The sequence below is a fragment of the Paroedura picta genome, chromosome 9 (genome assembly GCF_049243985.1).
Source record: "Paroedura picta isolate Pp20150507F chromosome 9, Ppicta_v3.0, whole genome shotgun sequence".
NCBI lineage: Eukaryota > Metazoa > Chordata > Lepidosauria > Squamata > Gekkonidae > Paroedura > Paroedura picta.
In genome coordinates, this window is record NC_135377.1 from 56,770,569 (window position 1) to 56,784,448 (window position 13,880).

At 40.8% G+C, this 13,880-nt stretch overlaps 1 protein-coding gene across 1 annotated transcript in view; it reads left to right on the forward strand.

Moving 5' to 3' along the window:
• The window catches only part of ZNF407 (zinc finger protein 407), a 413,320-nt gene that overhangs the window by 116,657 nt on the left and 282,783 nt on the right, over positions 1-13,880 (forward strand). The gene's annotated exons all lie outside the window — the stretch shown is intronic.

The window sequence follows — 13,880 nt, forward strand, 5'->3', positions numbered from 1 at the left end:
TGCCTTGTTTAAGAGTACTGTTGCTTAATCATCAGACTGTTTGCTAGCTTTGTGCGTTTCACAAATACCTAACTTCACCATCCTCTGGACCTGGACATGGAAGGAAAAATTATTTTACTCGATCATTATGAGGATTGGTTCAGGTGGTAACCATGTTGGTCTGAAGCAACAGAACAAAATTTGAGTCCAGTTATATCTTTAAGACCAACGAAGCTTTGTTCAAGGTATAAACTTTCATGTGCATGCACACTTCTTCAGATCTGAATAAAACTTTATTGATCTTTAAGGTGCCACTGGACTGAAACTATTATGAGGATTGTTATAGTTTGCACCCTGAACTCCATGCAAGTACAGAATAGTGGCTTTATGAGCTATCAGGGTTTTTTTTTTAAGAAATCTTTTAATTCTTTAAGAGGATTGGGGAAAAAAACCAGTAATGGATTTAGAATTTTCTTTTTGATTTCCTTTTTGTTTTATTGCATTCATTCTTTTATTTCCAATTAAATGTATTCATTCATTAAAAATAATACAACTGACATTCAAGCATTGTTTTATTAATTTAAATTTTTCTATCATATTATTTATTTTGAAAATATATTTTAGCTCCTTTGAGTAAGCTGGAGAAATGTTCAGTCTGTTTTTTTTAATTAAGTAATTTTCAATGCAACCAAATAATTAAACAAACAGAATTTTTACCAGTTGCTTTTAAAAACTTTATAAATTAGTGTAATCAATGAACCCTTAGAGGAACTAATTTAATTGTCCATCTTTACACTGCGGTATAAAGAAAACAGTAAGGTTGTGTGGGGGTGGGCACTGTCCAGGATGGGGGGAGCCAACGATTGGCCCGTTGGCCCAGGATTGACCAGTTGGGAGGTGCAAAGTGCCTCCCAACCCACCTACCCCCCAACGTGGCCCAGGGTCGCCATTCCTGCACTGCCCATCAACACGGCAGGTAGGCCCCGAGGCCCCTGTGTTGCATGGGAGCCAGCCGGGGGGGAGGCCTTGGCCCGCCCAAAGGGACAGCCCCTTTGGCCGGCCCAAGGCCCCGATGTCGAGTGGGGCACGGGCGAGGCCTCAGCCCGGCCAAAGGGACTGCCCCTTTGGCCGGGCCAAGGCCCTGGCATTGAGCGGGATGCGGGCAGGGGAGAGGCCTTGGCCCGCCCAAAGGGACAGCCCCTTTGGCCGGCCCAAGGCCCCAATGTCGAGTGGGGCACGGGCGAGGCCTCAGCCCGGCCAAAGGGACTGCCCCTTTGGCCGGGCTAAGGCCCTGGCATTGAGCGGGATGCGGGCAGGGGAGAGACCTTGGCCCGGCCAAAGGGACAGTCCTGCGGATGCACCGGGACTGCCTCTTTGCCCTACCTGAGGCTAGCGCCCACTGTATTTAACATACAGCGGGCTCGCATTCTAGTTTTACAATAAGTTTTACTATCAAGTTTTACTATCAAGTATCAACTCATACTAGAAATTTTTTGGGTTTTTTTTTTAATTTTTATTCTTTGAAAGCATTTAAGAGTTTGAAAAATATCAATTAAAATATTATTACTGCCCTGGGCTAAATTTAATAAAACCTAATAAGAAAAATAATTTAATACGATTAAAATTACTACGGGAGAGAAATTCTTTATAAATTTCATTAGCTGGCTAAAAACTAAAATGCTGCAAATTTGTAAGTTTAAAAGGAAGCTTAAACATAATTTATGAGTCAAGAATCTAAAAATTTGAAACACATGGACAATCTTAAGTTATTCTGACTACACATAAAAAGAAATTAATTGTTTCCCATTGAGATACTTTCACGCTTAGCAGTATCACACAGTAATCTGACAAATACAGAGAACATTACAGAATCATGTATATTTTCTTTTTTATTATCTTTCATTTCTAAACATACTACCTGTAAAACTGCACTGAGAACAGGAATTATCTTGACAATTTATTTCTGTTTAGTGCTAGTATTTTAAATCATATCAGATGCCAGTTCAAATTAGAATGAGGGATATCAGAGTCCAGAGTTTGTAAAATTAGGAACTATGGCTGATTCCAAGTATGCTAACAATATCAAACATAATCCCTTTCACAGGGATTGCAGAAATCCTACTCATTTTATTGGGATTTGTGTATTTCTAATTTCTCTGGATTGGTCCCAATAAATACATTTATCCATTTTTAAAGACTTATCAGACATCATTACTTTTTGTCTCTCAGTGGCTATGTTCATGCGTGCATTGCCTTTGCACCTATTCTGGCATTTTCAGAGAATTTGTAGTAGCAAGAGTAGTCCAAGCTCATTCAAATAAATGGACAGGCTGAAATAAATCTATCCATGATTGCACGGTAGCTATATTCAGGCAATGCATATATATGTATGTGAATATGTTTGATGAGTTCCAGGTGGCTTATCTAGATCTCCTGGGTTAGAAATGATCTCCAGACTACAGCAATTAGTTCGCCTTGGAGAAAAAGGGTACTCTGGAGGGTGGTATTTTAATACCTTGCTGAGGTTCTTCCCCAAACCCTCCCTTCTGCAGGCCCTACCTCCAAAACCTCCAGGAATACAAGGAGGGATAGAGAGTGAGGCATTGAAAGAATAAATACATGCACAATGAGTTCCTGATAAAAAGATATCCACGGGTTATTTTATTGTATTCAAACAATGAAGTGATGGCACTACATAGGGATGGATTCTTGCAACTTGATGAATGCCACCCCCAGAGTGCCTGTTGGGGAATAAATAAACTATGGAGTGGCAAGATAATGAGACACATGTGGGTGCTGGTCTCCACGTAGTCCCCTGCCACCTGACTGTATAAGGCAGCTGGCAGCCCCTTAAAATGGGGAATGCAAGCATGCATGCATGACATCCCATAAGGATCCCTCTCAATGTCCAAACTGCCAACAAGTGGGGGACTACAGTGCCCTGCTCTTTCTAAAGTTCTTAAGCCTGTAGACAAACCAACAAAGCATCCCATGTAATCATATATCCATACCTCACTTGAAGAGGTGCATGCAATCTCCTAAATAAAGCAGGCTGTCTAAATGAAATGTTCAAGTGCACAATGACTGCTTCACCCATAGGTTTAATACATTGTGCAACAGCCTTATAAAGTCCACCTTTTCTGGCCCTTGCATACTCTTCCATATATGGTGCTCCAGCAGACAGGACCACAATAACTTTGTACCAGGGAGTCTTTGTTGTAGTCTGGAGGATTGCATTGATGGAATAGGACAAAACCAGAACCTTCCAAGCCAGAATATCATTCTCTCGAAATTGAATTTTGATGGCCTGAGGTGGGCCTTGACAGAAAACTTCTTCTGACATGGAAGCAAGAAGAGCCAGCCACTTCATTCCTCTGTGCCCCAATCAGTTTACATTTGCTGAGGCTAAAGTTGGAGTCCCTTCCAGATGATGCTTTAACTGATATGAAACCAAATTCAGATCCAAGTGTGGCTGCATCAATCCAAAATGAGCGCAATTCAAACTCCTAAGAGGAGACCTTGTTTTGTGATCCATGCAAGTGAAACACCAAAAAACTGAAAATGTGATAATCAGGAGTCATTGGCATGCACCAGAGAATTCCTAGAAACATTAATCCAAATAGAAAGGTATCCAGAGGTATGACGAACAGGGCAGGGTTGACCTTTTGGAGCAGCATACATATCAGTACCATGGAAATGTTGGTCCATTTTGTACCTATTCAGGTATATAACTCTGAACAGATAATGGATGTTTCTTAGAAGGAAGGGCTTGACCCCTAGCATCACTCCATGATGCAGCCAGCACTTCACTATGGCAAAATAGAAGAGTTGGTTCTTATATGCTGCCCAAAGGAGTCTCAAAGCGGCTTACAATCGCCTTCCTTTTCCCCACAACAGACACCCTGTGAGGGAGGTGAAGCTGAAAGAGCCCTGATATTACTGCTCAGTCAGGACAGCTTTATCAGTGCTTTGGCGAGCCCAAGGTCACCCAGCTGGTTGCATGTGAGGGAGTGCGAAATCAAACCTGGTTTCCCAGATTAGAAGTCCGCACTCCTAACCACTACACCAAGCTGGCCAAAACATACACCGAAACATGCTAAGGAAAAAATTGTCCTAAAGAGTGCTGCTTTAAAAAGCTAGAAACATCTGGGGAAGCTGCTGAATGAATTTGTGCCATATGGGCATAGTAGTGGGTCTGCACTCATCAAGCTTACGTGGAACCATCCTTCTCCAGCTCTCAGTGGTATGACTGGCTGAAAAAGAGCAGCAGAGATCATTACTCAAGTGCTTTTCTATAAAACAATATGGCTGACATGAATATTTAGAATGTTAGGGCTGAGCTAATATATTGTAAGCTAATGTATATGAGCCAGATATTCTAGGATCAGTAGCGACCAATAAAAGGTTAGAGAAAACAATAGACACAGCAAAGGACAGGAAAACAGAAAAAGTATGTTTGTAAGTACAACAGGTGGAAGGGACAAGGGGCCCATAGACTCCCTGAATGATTAATCATTGTCCAGTGTCCAAAGGTCCTCCAGGAAGACATCAGGTTATTGATTCACACTGGGAACCAAGATTCAGAACTTTGTTACCTGGAAGTGAGATTGAGACATCTACCACATGGGAGGCATTATGCTGCACTGGCCTCTGGTTTTTGGCTGGGGATAATTGCCCCGATTTTCCCCATGACCTCATGGGGAGCCTTTGGTCTGCTTTGCCCCCAGGACTTGTGTACACATGGGATAGCTGAAGAAGAGGAAGTCAAAACTCCCCGCCATTTGTTTTACTCTTCAATCACTGTCAAAATTCCCCAATCTCCTTCCAGCGCCATTTGAACACCCCCCACCAAGTCTGAATTTTTTTAATTGCCACAAGTGTGTTTTAATGCGGAATTTTGACAATACAAAAAAAGGGGATAATTTCCCCCCCGGCTATTTTATCGTGCCAGCCCCCCCCCCCACACACACAGATTGCCCCTGATCTCATTAGAACCAAGACAAAAAAATAGAAAGAAGAAAGACTGTCCTAAGGATACCATGTAACCTACAAAAGCCTCCTTCCTGCCTCCCCCACCTCCTGAACAATAAACTATGGTGTGAGATGAGTCTAGGCCAAGCTTCCCAACCTGGAGTTGGCATAAAGATGCTTATTCTTTATATGAGATATGGCAGGAGCAATCATAGTTGTCTGCTTGTAGATGTTTCCCAACGCACATATAAAGTACAAGTAAAGAGGTTGGGATCTAATTTTTATGACAAAAGGAGACTGTGAGGAGCTCATTCTTTCCCTTCCCTCATTTACTGTTGTACCAAATACTGCCCGGCTCCCTACATCAGAGTTAGACTGGGAGCAAAGTTCCTGCAGCAACTTATGGAGAAACAGGTAGGGGGTAAGTCACTAAACATTTCTTTTATAAAATTCGACTTACTTCCATCTGCATTATACGTGAACTAAGAACAAAGCCCATTTTTCAAAATGGGCATGTGGAGGGTTGGGGAGAAGTTAGCAGGGGCGGGCACAGCACAGGAATGGCGACGGGCCCGGCAGGGTCCAGGCCAGGTCCGGAGCTTCCAGCGCGGCAAAAACGCTCCCCGGGCACCAGAGAGGACGCCTTCCCCGGGGCCCGGGGAGCATTTTCGCTCCCCCCGACTTGCAAAAACGCTCCCCGCCTTCCCTGGGGCCTGGGGAGTGTTTTTCTTCGCAGCTCGACATGCAAAATCACTCCCCAGGCCCCGGGGAGGGTGCTGGGCTCGGCGAGGCTGCCAGCGGCCTCCACGGGATCTGGGGAGCCATTCTGGGGTAGAGGGCGGGGGCCAGCGGGCCTACCTTCGCTCTCGGCGGCCAGCAGAGTCATGGCCGCCATGGAGCGAAGGTTTGCTCTCGTGGGGGGTGGGGCGGGTTGGGAGGCGTGAGGCCCTATCGGCACCCTTCCTCATCCCGGACAGGGCCTGCCCTTGGGGCCCTTACTGTTTTATTTCTTCTGCTCTGCGAGGAGCGGTTAAAGATGAGACACACGATCTCTTAGCAGATATGATTGCTTTCTTTATTGCTTATTCTGTCCCCTGTCTCCCCTTAATATGGCTAAGGTATTTCCACAAAAGAGTGAAAGCTTACAGTTATTTCACACCTTGTCTAAGGTTGTCTGCTTGCTAGAAAAATATGAAGGAGGATTTTTACACATCCTTAAAGTTCAGGACCCAAAATCATGGTTGCCGGCAGTTCAAGAGAGCAAGCCAAGCCACATATGAGCTAGATTAAAGAAATATGAAACTCCATAGTTCCCACAATGATCAGGTTGGGGAAAGGGCACTTCCAGTTGCATCTAGGAATGTGTCTTTGCTTACATAATGAAAGTTGTATTTAAAGGTGTGTATCTATGTGCACATGCTGTTTAGATCTGCAGTAGCAAAAAATACGTAGGCTGATAGATTGTGTTGCATTTATTTCTGCTTAGGGAGACTTTCAATGTTAGCTTTGCATTTTTTCCTAAGAAAGATGTGCTCCGTTTTTTAAGTGTGTAAAGTCATGTCAGACTTTTTTAGAGATTTTTGATGTGTGGATGTCTTCTGTCATGTGCAATCATGTTTGTACTCTTGAGCCAGGCCTATTAAAACTGAACTCTGCTGCTTTGCTGCAGGTCAGCTTTCATGGACAATTAGTGTTGTAACAGCACTCTGGTCACAAGTTGTCGTGAATGTTTATCATAAAGGCATCAACCTGTGGTATATCAGCAGTGATCAGTTAGTCTTCTGCTTTCTGAAGCATATCATGTTAGCCTTTCCTTTGATATGAGTCAGATGACTGCTTCATGAGGCCTTGCCTATTGCCTATTTGACGTTATCTGCAAGAAGCCTTAGGCCTTTCAGATATGCTGGTTATTTTCCCCCCTCTTTGCTCATCTTGTTTCTTCTTGTCCCCTCTCAGTAACTGTCAGAGGCCCCCATCAGCTTATGGCTTGACAAGAACGAAAAGAGCTATCCTCCTGCTGTTTGGCTCTGTGTCAGTATCGACAAGTTGTACGTGTTTGACGCTGTGTGAGGTGACTGGTTCCAGCACTATGCAGAAGTAAACCAATAAATCTTCAGTGTCACACCACTTATTGCTGCTTGATTGCTCTTTTCCCAACTATCACCATGGAAACAATGTTTTTAAAAAGTTTTTTTTTAACCTTTCAAATGTCCTACCTTCTGATAAAGGTATTTTTTAATAGGAGGGAAGAGTGGGATATAAATATAAGAAATGGATACCTGACTGGATGGGCAAGTCTGTATTACAATAGGCATTTTAGCCTAAGAGAAATGGATTTAAAAAGTATTTAAATGTAGTAGCTGCAATAGGAACTCTTTTAAGACAAATGTTGTTTTCAGAGCAAGAAACTGTAATCTATGCTGTAATCTATAACCATTGGGAAGCAGTTTTTCCCTACCCAATGTCAATTCGGAATGGAAGAACAGCAGAGAGTCCTAAAGCCAGGTTTAAAATTATTAAGAAGTCAGTCCATGGAATACCTTTTATTCAAACCAGCAAAATGACACAGAATTTCACACAACCATCACAAAAATGTACATATATTGCACCAGCAGCATTAGTCTACAGCCTTTCGCTCTTAAGAGCCAGTTTGGTGTGGTGGTTAGGAGTGAGGACCTCTAATCTGGCAAGCCGGGTTTGATTCCGCACTCCCCCACATGCAACCAGCAGGGTGACCTTGGGCTCGCCACAGCACTGATAAAGCTATTCTGACAGAGCAGTAACATCAGGGCTCTCTCAGCCTCACCTAGGGTGTCTGTTGTGGGGAGAGGAAAGGGAAGGTGACTGTAAGCCGCTTGGAGACTCCTTCGGTTAGAGAAAAGCGGCTTATAAGAACCAACTCTTCTTCTTCTTCTTCTTCTAGGCCACACTTTTACATTCAAAGGAAAAATAAATATTAAATTGTAGAAACAAACTTTTGTTTAAGAGTCCAGTTCTAAAACTAGTCCATCTTTTTCAGTATGAATGTTTGCCCTAACACTTTTATCTAAAAGAGTAGTTTCCATAAGACTGCAAAATGCTTTAGAAAAACAATTGATGTACAGAGTCTGAGCTCTAGAGTTGGTTAACTGATTCTTGTTCATCAGGAAAAAAACAAAAACGTTAATATATCCGAACAACAAAAAAATATGTAAACCTAGCAACATTTAGTCAATTATTTAGTTCATTAAAGAGAGATTTAATATAATCTGTCTTAATTTCCTCGTGGCATTCCCATGTTGATACATATCCATATACCAGGTTGTTTGTTGTTAAAACACACATATATATTCCATGTCATGTAAGAAGATCTTAGTCTGATGAAGAGTGCTTACACTCGAAAGCTCACACCCTGAATAAATTTTGTTAGTCTTAAAGGTGCTACTGGACTCTATATATAGCTCAGGAATATTTTTAAATACCTATTACAAGTTTGCCTTACAAATAATAGATCATGCAATTAAAGTCAGCAAGTGGCCCGCATTTCAGCAAAGCCACTGTAGGATCATAAAATAGATATATGCTAAAAAGATAATTTATTTCAGTTGTGGGGAGCTGTAAGCCATGATAAATGACAATTCTGCACAAAATTCCCCATTTCGGAGATAGTATTAGTTTTTCTTTAATTACCAGCTCCAGTAATGTTTCCTATCCATAACTGTCTACAGGATAGACTATTGCTGTGCAAAGGGTATGGCACGCTCACTCATCTGTTGAAGAGAGGACCCATGGTGTACCATGTCTTCCCTCACTCTCTCTGAACTGCTGCTCAAGAAAATGTTCTTCATTTAAATATTTAGATATTAATGTTTCATTTTGCAGGCAACCCTCCCCCCAAACTTTAATACCTTTTCAAGGATATGCAGCTTCCCAAGGGAATTCTATTGCAAATTAAAGCATTTTCCTACTAAACTTTGAAGGGTGACAGTGTGCAGGCGGCCGGTACTCTTCCACCTGAAAAAGTTTGGCTTGCATCTTACTTTTCTATTGCAAAGCTGCCACCAATAATACCACCACCAGCAACAAAAAAATGGACACCGTCAGGGGTAGTTCTTTGTGAAATGGCTTAGTTGACATTAGCTGTAAATGAGCAGAGAGACACTAACTACTAATTGATTACTGTAATTACGCAGTCTTTGGCTAGTTTGTATTGGCAAACTATATATACTCCTTGCATAAATGTGAACTTGCAGAATGCACAGTAAAGGTCACTCTCATTTGCATGATAGGCTTCATTAGAATATGCTAAGGACAAGACCTAGTGTTTTATGACTTCAGGTGATGAATAGCTACCATATTACTCTGTTAGCTGAAAGCATATTTCAGTCACCTTAATTTGCGTGTATGTATTTTTTTTTCCACGCTAAGAAATATCTGTTGGGAGTTGGCAAGAGATAATGGTTTGATTTTTACTGAGATGTGCATGCTAGCTTGTTGGGGTGAAAATGCAGCATTGCTTCGGAACGAATATTTTCTAAAGGGTGTATATACTCTAAGCAGAATAGACCATTGATTACACAAAACTACTTTTGTTTCATAGTGCACACACAAAGTTTTATTGCTGCCCTGGAGAGAAAAATCTTTATTTTAGTCTAATTTCTGTCTCCTATCGCTCTTGACGTAGCGGATATGGCATTTTTATTTTCTTCTGTAGTGTGTCATTATCTGATCCTAAAATTTCCTTCACCAAAAAGAAATGTTTTTTTCTACTATGTCAATCAAACAGCATTATAATGTTGTATTAGTATTTCATGTAAATGATATGGCTTGACAAAAATTATGGAGGTAAACATCAAAATAATGTTGTTGTTGTTTTTTTAAAAAAAACTAGTACCAGTGTTTGCTTGTTTATTTTATTATTGGACTTGTTACCCACTGGCTCATGGTAGTTTACATCAGATATAAAAAAGTAACAGAAATAAAACAAAGTAGAGATAAAACCCTCAATCCCACCACTACCACCCTGATTCCCCCTCTGAGGCTCAGTAGCCTGACCAAGGTTCTAGGGTGTTCTCCTTTATTTACTTTTAAGTTTTTATTCCTTGTTTTAGAATACTGTTGACATGAAAGTAGTTTGGAATGTACATTAAGTAAAAACTAAAGTCACTCAGACCGTTTATGCACTGGAGGTTCCATGCTGGGCTGCAGGCTGGAGTTTTAGTCATGGTAGGTTGCCCCACCTCTTCCTGCATCCACATGGACTGTTTACGCACTAGAGGTTTCATGCCAGATTGCAGGCTGGAGTTTTAGTTGGGGCAAGTTGTCCCACCTCTTCCTGCACCCACACATGGGAGCATTTGGTCTGGTGCACCTCATCCGCCCCCAATCTGTGCTCCTGCATGGGAGCTGGGGCAGTGAAGTTCCCAGTGTGTAAACGGTCATGGGGGAGCATTTGGCCCAGTGCACCTCATCCACTTCCGATTTGTGTTTCTGCACGGAAGCTAGGGCAGTGAAGTTCCCAATGTATAAACGGTTTCAGTGACTCCATAAGCTTCATAGACTGTAGATTTGGACATGGGTTTCTCACATCCAAACCCACACTCAGTGCACCCCCACATTACTCCATCCTTACAAATACACCTTGTATTCAAGCTATGCCAGTTTTGTTGTAAAGTTAATAAATATAAAAAGAACCCCATTGATTTAGACCAAAAGTTCATCTAGACCAGCACCCTGCTTCCTACTGGAATACATACATATGAGCGATCAAGTTGCAACTAACTTTTGGTGATCCCCAGCAAGGGCCCAACAAGATAACTGAGAGGCAGAGGTCGTTAACCACTGCCTTGCTCTGTGAAGTATTTTCTTCCATCCAAGTACGGAGCCCACTTATTTTATAGTTTTGTTGACTCTGATATCCATACTGATGTCCTCTTAGTTTTTAAAGTACCTTTACTATTCTGAAAAAAATATATACTATCCAAGGTTCAGTTATTATTTCCATGGATCCTGGAGAGATCTGTCCCTTTTAACTGTTTTTCAGTTTCCAATTAAATTTTCAAGAAGTCTCTTCTTCTGAAATCAAATTTGCCTGTATTGGACTTTGGGGAAACTTTCCTTTTACATAAATGCTGAATGCAATCGATCTGTTATCACCATTCATAACTGATTCAGCAATACTTTTTGTCTCCCACCAAATTACAAGCACCACTCAGAACCATCACCTCCAGTTGGTTCCACACCTAGTGGCTCCAAGGCTCAAATATTTGTGATATCTAGAAATTTTGTCTTTATTTATTTACTTATTTGATTGATGTACATACCACCCTACCCAGCAAACTGGCTCCAGGCAGTGTACATTATGTTAAGCAGTAGATACATGTAAAATGATTCATTAAAATTAATTTAAATTATAAAAAGATAAGTTTAAAATTTTAAATGGCATCGATATAAAAAACAGAGTAGCAGCATCAGCAAACTCAGTTAGTTTTCTGTTCTTCTGGAGTCAAGTAATTTCTTTTTGTCCCAACTGGAACATGACTTTAGTCAATCAGTGTGTGCGTTGGTCACCCATTATGAAATGTCACGGTTTGCTTGGTGATATTTTATTCAATCTTATTCACGTTTGTCAGGTACACCCTTACTTTAAATTCAACTTGGGGACCTGATCTTTCTACCTGTAACAGTTATATGGGGAGATATAATTTTGTGTTTTCTAGCTTATTTTACTCTATATCCTTTTTGCTACCAATTATAACAGTTCAAGTAGTATAACAGCTGCTCTGCTACCCATTTTATCATTCTATTTCTCCTTTGCATAGGATCAGTTCATTCCAGAACATCTCACAGTGCCTAGCAAATCTAAATCCTTTCTCTGGTCTCTACCTGTACAACTGGTTCTCAGAATGAAGCAAGTAGCATTTTCAGAAATGCTACCTTAGATATCCTGGACCTTCTGCCTAGCAACCTTAATTTATTTTCATACAATTACATTTCCCACCATGCTTAATTCCAATATATACCACATCTGCTAAGTGCTTCCCTGCAGTGCTTACATGCCTATGTAGACATTGTGTGAAATCTGTGGCCTTCATAGTGGGCAGGCAAAATGCCTATAATAAGCATATTTCTCTACATTTGTAATAATCCAATCATCCACTTTCTAGTATGGGGTAAAGTATTGTCACTGTAGACCTCATTATAGGTGACTAAAGTTAAACACCAGAAATCCAGTGAGAAAGGAGAATACTATACACTTTGGTACTGAAGATGTTTAATTACAAATAGGTCCCATCAGTTACAGTGGAGTGGAAGTGTTGAAATCAGTAGAATAAGTACTGTGTAGGAACAATGTGAAGAGGCATTTCCCCCACCCCCACCCCCTTGCTAATCATGAAAATGTTTGTTAATGTAGTCTACAACCAGCTAATGATTGGTCCTATGGACTGTCTTTATCTTGCACATTTCATTAGAACCTTGGGATGGGAGCAGGAAGGAGAGCAGCAATGGTTCCTAGAGCTGGTTTTCTAGTGTGAATCAGCTCCTAATTAGCAATGACTGCAACTTATTGGGACAGAGAGTTAACATCTTTTGATAGGTTGCTTTTTAGAGCTACCAGGATTGCTCCGGCTACTAAAATGTACAGAGGAGAGAATGAAGAAGCAGACAATTTTGTTATAAATTGCAGTTTTGTAATAAAATTGTACAATGAGCTTGCACAAGCTTTTTAAAATATCATTGCTGCCACTGAACAGGTTGTAATTTATTTATTCAGGAACGGTGGAGGCATTTTTGATTTATTTGTTTTTAGAGAAGTTTTGTTAAGCAAGATAATGAGCAGAGGTAGTGTTAATCATTTGCTAGGCAACTCTGAAAAAATGAAAAACTTTGCATATCTTTAACACTGCTGGGGAAAATAAATTTTCTCCTAATGCTGATGGTCTATTGGTATAATTTTTTTTAAAATCTCTCTTACTCCAGAGAAATTCAATACATTCATATGTTATGCTAAAAGCTAAACTAATCAATATATAATTACACATCCATATGTGCATATCTATTGGGTATTCGTAAGTATTTGTTATCTGTAAAGATGAAATATGTATTTGGTTGTGGCCACTGCCATTGGTGATTACATATTTGTTTATGGATAACCCTTCAGGTGAGGGTTCCCCCCCCCCCCCAAGTATACATTTTATTGCTATTCTGGTTTCTCTGAAAATCAAAATGTGTTTGGCTATTGCCACTGGACTAAAACCCATGATGCTGATTTTAAAACACCCCCTCCTTCTCTTCATTAACATTGGTAGCGATTATGGGAAAAATTTAGTTGTTCGTTATTTAATTTAATGTTTTTCTGTAAGCAGGCCAATATCTTCCAAGATCATATTATAAGCCCTGCACCTCTTTTTAAAAAGTTGATCCCAATATAGTATTTTTATAGGATAGAATAACATAATAGTTATACTATGAAAATCATGTGTTCTTTCTTTCATGTGGACCTGCTAGGAATATTGTCTCCTAATTATTGTATAGATTTTTGTTTCCCTTCCCTCTGCAGCCATGGTTGCCCCCATCTCTTATGAGAACACAGAGCCCGATCACATTTATGCATTGCATGTGTGGGGCCATTGCGTCAGTGTAGCCAGTGTGTGCTGGGGGAGCCCCTTCCCTGTGCACATATGGGGAATGGTGGGGCTTTTTGCCCCACCGCAACGGAACGGTGTCAGCCTGGCGTAGTTGCCACCGTGTATAATGGGTCAGTGACTAACATAAAAATTACTTTGGAGTAGAGTCCAGCCTTTCTCAACTTTTTTTACTGTCTAGAAACCTCTGAAACAATCTTCAGGCACGATCATGTATGGGCATGTCACGATAAATGCTTAATAAATTTAAAACTTGTATTAAAATTTAATTAACTCCCATCCATTCAGGAAACCCTTTCAGGGCCA